Source organism: Phyllobates terribilis, unplaced genomic scaffold, assembly GCF_046119375.1.
Source record: "Phyllobates terribilis strain yellow unplaced genomic scaffold, ASM4611937v1 Scaffold_12__6_contigs__length_324123572, whole genome shotgun sequence".
In the NCBI taxonomy this organism is placed as follows: domain Eukaryota; kingdom Metazoa; phylum Chordata; class Amphibia; order Anura; family Dendrobatidae; genus Phyllobates; species Phyllobates terribilis.
This window is the reverse complement of record NW_027362772.1, coordinates 62,061,876-62,072,294: the sequence shown is the minus strand read 5'-3', so window position 1 is coordinate 62,072,294 and position 10,419 is coordinate 62,061,876.

Here is a 10,419-nt window from a genome sequence, read left to right as displayed (position 1 = left end):
GGTGACGTATTGCGATACAGGGCCGTGATTTTGGCTATAAAAGGGTCCCCTAGACCCCTACCCCAAGCTTTTTAAGAGAATCATATATGGCGTGCCAGGAGACTCTATGGAATGCTTTCTCAGCATCCAACGAGAGTATCTAATTACAAATTTTTAACTGCATCTAGCCCAGGAAATACTTTGTGCCTAGTAGCAGTGTCTGCTAGTCAGCGGATTATCCCGGCTGTTAAGCAAGCTACACCACCTGTAGTTTGGACACTTAATTTTTTCAAAGGAAATGCTTCGGGACCACGGATACTCAGTGAAGAGCATCAGGAGGCACCCCAAGGCATAGGGGCTGGGACTGGCAGTAGGATGCCTTGCGGTGGACAGCCGAGCTCGATCCTTATAAAAGCTTTTTAACTGCAGCAGCTTTAGTGGACGCTACTGGAGCTGGAATTACGCGGCTGCTGGCATGAGACTTGCCCTCCAATAGATCCTTGTAAATGGATTTAAAGTGTATTCATTCAAATTAGAGAGACAATTTAAATTAAAAAGCTTAGAGCTGCCTCCACCACAGGGGGGCTCACTCGACCCACCAGCGGACAGGCACCAGTATTGGGAGAGGGGGGCTGGCCGTCAGGGTTCACCGCGGCTCTGGCACAAACCCGGCGACGCGGAGGTGGCACGGGCAGGAGTGGACTGAACGTGTTGGCTTCTCACTTTTTGGATTTTAGAAGGGCATGACATGCCTATATCTGTGTCTCCCCCTCCTTTTACTCCTCCACCTCTTTTCTTTTCGCATGACTATATGTACTTGTCACTTTTCCATGTGTTAGTTGTGTCTTCTGAGCAGTTTGTCAGCTTTTGGACACCTTTGAAGGTGTTTTCTATGTGTTTCTATGTGTTTTTGTTTGCCTGCCATTGGTTTTAACGGTGTTCGAAGGTGTTCGACCAACAGTTCGACGAACAGTTCGGCGAACACACGGGTGTTCGACGAACCGAACCGAACTCGAACACTACGGGGGTGGCTCAACACTATTCAGGAGCCAAATGAATCGCCATTAGGTTATTCCAAACCGGATTCCAGAGCTAAGTCATGTGGCCCATACAGCTCAGTTAAAAAAAAATTCCTCTGAGTCATTCGTTTTGAGTCTTTTTTTGAGTAAAGTCTTGATTTATTGCATATTTTTTTTTAAATATTTATTATGGCTTCTGCTCCATTTTATGCAGGTTTTTCAGTCCTCAAGCTGTTCCCTCAGAGATCAAGAACTGACAGAACAACACACAGGTCCTAATTATGTCTATAGTGCAGCTTTTTTGAGGCCTCCGGCTGGATAACAAAGTTGTCATTAAATTCCCTGATAATGAGATGACTCTGCTGACTCTGTCCTTGTCTACATGGTAAAGCTGAAACACGATCTGTAGAAGTGTCAGCCTGTGTGCTTCAAAGTTGAAACATTTACTGATTTTTTATATAGTTTTACAGGTCAAATTCCCCTTTAAATAGTCAACAATATTTTATTTTACTTATAATTGTAGCATACATCCTTATTTGTTTCAGATGTTTCCATGAATGCAGGAAGGTAATTTTCTGTGTTTAATGTTTCAGTTCCCATTTCTTATATTTTAGAACTTGGAAATAATAAAAGTTCTTTATTTCACATGTTTCAGTTCCTGTGAGGGGTCCACTCATATCGGCAGTGGTAGCTCGCATGCATCATCATGCCCTATTTCATAATCCTCCTAGACGCCCAACTAGACAGACACACTCACCTCAAATGTCCAGGAAAGTCAATAAAACATTGAAAAACTGCAAATTTTGGGAACATTTCTGCAAGACCCAGGGCTAAGCAGTTGTGCAAGCAACTTAGAAGTCAACAAAACTATGTCTTCTAACTACAGGAGAATTTTTCTTTCCCCGATATCAACAAAAGAGGACAAGAAAAAAAGACAAAAACTATTTGAATATTCAAAACAAGAATTCTTTTATGGGGGAAAAATTCGCATGGGCTAAATGGGATGTGTAGATTAGTAGGGTGTCAATTCAACCTGCTTATTCTCATGGTGAAGTTTGGGACATGGCCTCTATTTCTTACTCAGTAGTTGGCAAAATTGGGGGTTTTGATAGCCCCTTAAATTCTACTAAAGAGTGGCCATCTGTTTTTTTTCCCCATATACAGGATTTTTTGGGCTGCAGAAGCTTTCATATTGTAATCAACAGAGTAGTTGCTGCCTGGTGAAGCAAGCTGACAGAAAATAAAACTAGCAAAGGACAGAAGCAGGACAAGAAATGGAGTCATGCACAAAGTCCAGGAGTTCAAGTAGAATAAGGCAAAATAGACTCAAAGGTTTAACCAGAATGGGCATCCATGGGGTTAGTCCATTTACTGCCTTCTTTTGAGAAATGGGAAGGGTTAAAATAATGAAACACAGGAATTATTCTCACATGTCCCCACACTACTTCTGGATGGTCCTCTGCGCCAGTCTTCAGTGCCAACTTGTTGCTTTTTTTGGGAGCAGGTTTGAAACAGCAGTTTATAGTGTTTTTTTTCAATACAGAAAAAAATGGAATTTGGCTTTTAAAAATGCAACAACACCTTTTAAATGCAATTTTTCAGCGTCAGAGGAAAAAAAACAGCTCTAAAATTAAAACAGTTTTACAATGTTGCTCCAAAAACAAACACAATGTCTTTTAATGCACAATGGGCATGAATTTTCTTGAAATCAAAACTGTCCACTTTACATGGACAGTTAAAGAAGTTGTCAACTACTTGGACAACACCTTGTCATACCCCATGCTTGGCCCTGAGAAAATAAAAAAAAGCTTATACTCGCCTCCCGTGTCAGCATCATTCCAGCAGTGTCGGCACTTGCGGTACTGGGACATTTGTGCAGTGCTGTGACACGTGACGACGGCGCCCAATTGCAGGAGAACGTTATCTGCTGAACTGCAATGTGCCTGCTGTGTGGTGGAGGAGGATAATGCTACGGGCTGAAATCAGGGGTCAACTTTTAGCTCCTTGGTTTCAGTGAAGGGAAGGGAAATCTTAAACTTCAGCACAAGACATTGTGGACAATTGTAGCTTCCACCTTTGTGGGAACAGTATGGGGAAGACCATTTTCTGTTCCCCATGACTGTGGCAAGTGCACAAGGTCCATACAGACATGAGGGGCAAAACATGACCAGCCACACTAAGGGTATGTGCACACGCCATCTTTTTCAGGGTGCTGCAAACACGCCCCATAAAATGAAAATTGCAAAACATTGTTGCACACATGTTCCACCTTAAGTCACTTTTAACCACTTCATGATTTGGAAACCTAAAAGTGGTCAAAAGTACTCTCTATACTTCACAGTAGAGTGTTAAAATAAACATCTCCGGCATTTTTTTTTTTTTTTTTTTTATACATATCAACCCCCTGTAGCAGGTAGCCATTTTTTCACAACTTTGGTACACATTTGTTCCAAACATTGGTCTACTCTCCATTACCCGCCTAACCCGAAGGAGCTGGCTCCAAGGTAATGACTTCATTTTTTGGATGATAACTGATAGTGTGAAAATATTTGTCCTTTTGTGTTTGATATATACAAATACATCTGTAGTCTATTGTTCTTAGACTAAACCCACATATCCAGGAATTGAATGTCTCTCCTTGAATATGTTATTGTGAACTGAAGCTCAGCAGATATTCTATTTAATTCTTCTTTCAAAAAACAGCAATTCACCCTCTGGTCCATCCTAGAGGAGGAAAATGTCATCTATATACTTCAGCCAACTTCTGACAGGTCCCCAAAAATGAGTTTTGTCCTGAGTAAGTTATTTTCCATTTGGGGATAACAAGGGAACAGCCATGGGGTCCAATATGACCCCTACTTATGCAAACAATTATATGGCTGCCTTTGATGGAGAGTATGTGTACTTATTTTGATGAAAGTTAATTTTTTATCTGTAGCTGCTGCTCCAGTAAGGCAATCCAACATCATTTTAATGTTATTTCCCTACAGATTAACCCTGTATCTGCAATTAAATACCATTCTTTGAACATGAAAGGTTCCCTTTAATGTTCCTGTGCAGATACACACTGGAAATATCATAAGTATGATGAAGGTCCCACCACAGGGTTGAAACACACTGAAAATTGTATTATCCATATTCTAAAGTAGAGCCATTTGGACCCACATAACCTAGGAAAAAAACGGAATTAGTCTTACCGGTAATGATGTTTCCAGGAGTCCACATGACAGCACCATAGGAGTAATCCCATATCCTGTGTAGGGACAGGAAGCACAAGAGGTTAAAAGCCCTTCCACCCCCAACCTCCTCAGTGATTTTCCAAGAACCACATTGGCTGGGTACAACAACATTTTATTTTTAGACTTGCTTAGACATATGTTAGAATCACATACAGTACCAATATAGGGAGGGAAATAAGGGTGCTGTCATGTGGACTCCTGAAAACATCATTACCTGCAAGACTAATTCCGGTTTTCCAGTACGTCCCCATGATAGCACCATAGGAGTATACCCAAGAACTCATAGCTTAGGGTGGGATAACTGCATGAAGTACCTTCCTACCAAACGCAGATCTCTGCTGTGAGAACATCTAGCTTGTAGTGTTTGCAGAAATTATGTCCTGACCATGTGGCTGCGGTACATATCTGTTCAATGGTAGCCCCTGCTCTAGTTGCTCATGAGGTGGAAATTGCTCTGGTGGAATGGGCTTTGATAATTTCAGGGGGAGGCTGTCCTTCTGAAAGATATGCTAGATTAATCATGGATGTAACCCATCTAGCTAAGGATGGTTTTGAAGCCTTCCTGCCTCTATTTTTTCCCCCAAACTGTATAAAAAGATTAGAGTCTAATCTCCAGTTCCGAGTGGCTTCCAAATAGGCCAACACTGCTCTGCGGACATCGAGATGGTGGAACTCTTCCTTCCTCTGATTCCTAGGGTTTTCGAAGAATGATGGAAGAACCACTTCTTGGTTTAAGGTCATTGATGACACCACCTTCGGGGAGAAACTTGGATCCAGCTTGAGAATGATGCAATCATTCCAAATCTGCATACAAGGCTCGACAATAGATAGAGCCTGGATTTCACCCAACAGTTTAGCCGTGGTGATTGCCACCAAGAAGACTGGCAGGTTTACAAAGGACTCTCAGGACAAGATTCAGATCCCACTTAGGCCTAACCAGAGAATTTCTTCCCCTAAGTCTCTGGATTGCCTTGACAAACCTGATTATCCAGGGATGCGAGGACAATGATGTGTCGAACAAAGCACCTAGTGCCGCAATCTGCACCTTCAAGGTACTTGGTCTGAGACCTGCGTCAAATCCTGCCTGCAAGAAATCAAGGATCGCAGGGATGTCTGGCTGAGAGGTGTCTACCGTCCTGTGGAACTGACAAAAGGTCTTCCAGACTTTTTTATATATGGCCTGTGTTACAGGTTTTCTACTAGCCTGCATAGTCTGGATCACTCTGGCGGATAAGCCCTTATTCTTCAGGATCTCCCCTTCAGAAGCCAGGCTGAGAGCTGGAGTTGTTGAAGATTCCGATGCAACAGTGGACCTTGCGTCAGAAGGTCCTCCTGAAATGATAAAACGATTGGGTCTTCCAACGCTAGATGACGTAGAAGGGAGAACCAACTCCTCCTTGCCCAGAACGGGACAATTGCTATGACTGTCACCCGATCTTCCTGAATTTTCCGCAGCATTCTCTGAATTAGAGGGGTAGGTGGGAAGGCATATGTTAGGCCTTCTCCCCAATATTGTGAGAGAGCATCCACTGCCAGAGGATGATCTCCCGGGTTGAGAGAGAAGAAAGATGTTGTCTTTGCATTCGTTCTGGATGCTAAAAGGTCTAGGTGCAGCTGACCCCATCTGCGAGTTAGCTGCTGGAACACCTCTTCGTTCTGTTCCCATTCTGAAGCCTTCATCTGACGCCTGCTGAGATAATCTGCCTCCCGATTGGCAGATCCCCGAAGGTGAACTGAAATGGAGCTCACTATTTTCTCTATCCCTAAGAATATCCTTTTGGTCAGGGACTGGAGAAGTGGATGTCTTGGTCCGCCCTTATGTCTGATGAAGGAGACTGCCGTGATGTTGTCCGACAGGATTTTTACATGTCTGTCTCTTAAGACCGCCCGGCTTCTCTGTAGGGCTTCCCAGATCGCCTGTAGTTCCCGAAAATTTGATGATCAGGTCTGAATCTCTGTGGACCATGTTCCTTGGAGATAAGAATCTCCCACTCGAGCTCCCCATCCTGAGAGACTTGCGTCCGTGGTCACTAAAAGACAAGGTTCCAGAATCCACTGCACTCCCGTCTGTAGATTCTTCTGGTCGAGCCACCAGTGTAGAGAATCCTGGGCGTCTCTGGACAAAGACATCCTCCTGTCTAGGTAATTCTGATGTCCGTCTGTCAATTCCAGGATGCATTTCTGTAGAGGCCTGGAATGGAACTGGCTCCATCTGACGCAGGTGATGCATGACGTCATAATTCCCAAAATACTCATTGCCTTTCGGATTGAAGACTTCTTCTCTCTTGAAAAAGAACGAATCCTTTGTGGAGTTGAGAGCATTTAGTCTTTCGGGAGATAAGACATTTGCCTTCGGGAGTCGAGCTGGACTCCTAGGAAGATGTGTGAAGTACTGGGGATAAGATTGGATTTTTCTTTGTTCACAATCAAACCCAGGTTGGTAAATGTCTGTAGGACAACTTCCAGATGTTGCGTCATACCTAGAGGAGATCCTGCCACCACCAGGAAGTCATCCAAGTACGGAATGATGGTAATATCCCTGAGTCGGATATAGGCCACTACCTCTGCCATGATCTTCGTAAAGATTCTGGGAGCGGATGACAGGCCAAAGGGAAGACATCGGAACTGGTAGTGTAGAATCTGACTGCCTGATGGTAGTGCAAATCTCAGATATTGCTGACTTGAGGAATGTATTGGCAGGTGGTAGTATGCATCTGAGGTCCAGGGTGCACATTACCACATCTGCGTCTATTGGAGGAATGGCTGATCTTACTGATTCCATGCGGAATTTTTTGTAACCGACCCATTGGTTTAGGGGCTTCAAGTTGATCATTGTACGGAACTCCCCTGACAGTTTCTTTATTGAAAACAGAGAGGAGTAATGGCCCTGATGTTGTTCGTGTTCCGGAACTGGCACAATAACCCTCTGATGTAGCAGCTTCTCTATGTCTGCCCGTAGACGGGAAAGAGAGGTAGGGGAACCCTTTGTCAGGCAGAATTTTTGAGGGGGATATTGAGAAAATTCTATCCTGTAACCCTGTGCTATAGTTGTTAGTGTCCAGGGATTTTGAGTGACCCGATGCCAACTGTTTTTGAAAAACTTTAAATCGCCCCCCAACTCTGACATAGTCATTGTCGTTTTGGACAGGAGCTAGTACTGGGCTGGTATTTCCTATCTTTGCTCCCCTTACTAAAACTCCAGCTTGTTGACCCCCTTTTTTCTGACAGAAAAAGAAAGGGAAAAATCAGCTCACCCACCTAGAAGATCAACAGCACGGAGCCAGGAGTGCTACCAGACGAACAATGAGGAACAAGGAAGATCCAGCTGAACAAATCTTCTAAAATCCATATTTTATTGGGTCATGCAAAAAATATTAAAAGTCCACCTTGGAGAGGAACAGCAAACGCGTTTCGAACTATAAGTTCTTAATCATTGCATTGTATCATTGCAATGATTAAGAACTTATAGTTCGAAACGCGTTTGCTGTTCCTCTCCAAGGTGGACTTTTAATACTTTTTGCATGACCCAATAAAATATGGATTTTAGAAGATTTGTGCAGCTGGATCTTCCTGGTTCCCCTTTTTTCTGAGTGTTATATTTACGGGAGGGGAAGGGTTTGCGAAAGGGCTGCTCCTTTTTCTCCTCAGGGAAGCCCTTCTTTCTATCGGAAGCTTTTTCTAGAATGTCATCTAGTACAGGTCCGAATAATCTGATCCCTGAAAATGGAATAGAGCACAGCTTGTTCTTAGAAGCTGTATCTCCTGACCATGTTTTTAACCAAACAGCTCTACGGGCTGAGTTGGAAAGCACATTATTTATGGCCGCAAATCTGACCGATTCCGCCGAAGCTTCGGCCAAAAAAATTGTTGCCATCTTTAACAGGGGCAATGATTGAAGGAGAGTTTCCCTCGGGGTGCCATCCCGTAGGTGACTAACTCTTCTAGCCAGATTCTCATGGATCTGGCAATAGATGTAGCAGCGATATTAGATTTAATGATGGCCACCGAAGATTCCCAAGCTTTTTTCAAAAGTCCGTCCGCATTCCTATCCATAGGATCTTTAAGTCCTGATGAGTCCTCAAAGGGGATAGAGGTTTTCTTGACCACTTTAGCCACTGGGACGTCAATTTTAGGAACAGTGTCCCACACGTTGGTATCCTCTGGGTCAAAAGATAGTCGGGCGCGGAAGTCTCGTGGTATAGAGAGTCTCTTCTCGGCATCTTCCCATTCCTCCAGTATCATGTCCTTCACATGAGCATTAACAGGAAAAACCATGGATGTCTGGGTTTTAAGACCACCAAACATCTCATCCTGAATGTTACTGCTCTTCTCCGTTTCCTCTACTTGCATCGTGTTTCGGACGGCTAGTAGAAGAATATCCATACCATCTGAGTGGAACATATATCTTTTCCGTTCTCCGCCCTGAGGTAGACTAATAGTCTCACTGTCAGAGTCGCCAGATGGGTCGATTTCACCCTCAGAAGATGGTGCTATATCTTCTCTGGGTCTTTTAAGTTCTGGGGCATCCTGGATTCCTGAACCTGGGGGCTGTAGAGACATGATAGAAGCCTGAACTTCTTTAATTATACTGCGCATCTCATTTAATAAAGCCCCGTGCTCCTCCTTTAGCATGGAGGCTCTACATTCAGCACATAGACGCTTTGTATATGAGTCGGGAAGTCTGATGTTACAATCCAGGCACCTCTTGGATTTTACTGTGGCCTTTTTTCCCATATCCTTTTTTTCAGAAGGAGGTGGTAACTGCCCAGAGACATCCTATAAAAAATATGGAGGGCCTGGTAAGTGTAAGCCCCATTAGCCATCTAAAAAGGGGTAATGGTACACTTACATGACTCTGGGGCGATCCAGGGTGGGTATCAGGGTGTGACACGTCAGCCATTGTACTGCCAGGGGTGCCAAAGCTGTAAGCCTGCCCCCCTTCTTATACCTTACCTGGTCGTCCTGTCATTTTCTCCTGCTCCCTGGCGTCTGGTCTAACTGCGGTTTGAATTTCCCACGCGACCGCCACCGGCAGTAGTCATCGCGGAACTTCCGGTTTCGACGCCGGGCGGTCCTGGAGCCGGGAGAAGCCGGACCCGTCCAGAGCAGGACGCCGAGAGCCCCGGTGATGGGGAAACGGCACCCGGAGGCTCCAGCACACCAGAGGGCTGAGGGACTCCCGGCAGGGAGTGACGGCCCAGGACCCGCTTGGCAGCAGGAAGGAGAGAGCCGTGGCCCCCCCCCCCCAATCCCTCCAGGGTCCCCTGAGGTATCTCTGTCTTCACACCAGCGCTCCAACACCAGCGCTCCCACACCAGCACTGCTCCTGCACTCCCTGTCCTGTGTAGGGACAGGAAAAACACTGAGGAGGTTGGGGGTGGGAGGGCTTTTAAACTTTTGTGCTTCCTGTCCCTACACAGGATATGGGATTACTCCTCCTATGGTTCTGTCATGGGGACGTACTGGAAAATAATATTCTGAGATCCTTCGTTTTATTCAGTGTTATTCTCCGCTCAAAAAAAAAAAAAAAGAATGGCAGAATGTTCAGAGAGGTAGAGTAGCAATAAAATGTAACCCCCCTACCATACAAATAGGATACAGATTATAAATATATGAATCATTTTAGCTTCTACATATACAAAGCTGATCAGTTGAATTATATTGTAATGCTATAATAAAGATTGTGTTGTTCACACTATTACTTTAATTGAAGAATTCTAGTATAGTTATTTCTTGAATTCAGAAATTTTTAATTTTCAGAAACTGCGCCATCATTTCTTTACAGGTAGTGACTGGTATTGCAGTATCCAAACGAGTGGCTCGCAAATCTCTTAAACTTGCGGGATGACCGGCACAGGGATGGTGTGACTTCATCTGTAGGCCAATGATGACGTTGCGCAAGTCCCAGCTAATCAAAAGCTTCGAGGATTCCGGAAGGCAACAGATTTGTGAGCCTCCCCCTTCTAGGGACTACAGACCTGGGTGATGGACAGATCAATTTGTGGGACCTCAGTCAATCTCTAACCATCTAGAATTTTGGTAAAGAAAAGTAAGTAACGCATCAGCAAAATGCCTTAGATGCCCCACTCATGCACAGGTCAAGGAATGTGCTGGCTTGCAGGTGAAACTAGAAAGAGGGAGGAAGCTTCTAGGATCCTGAGAAACTCCAAAACACAATCTAT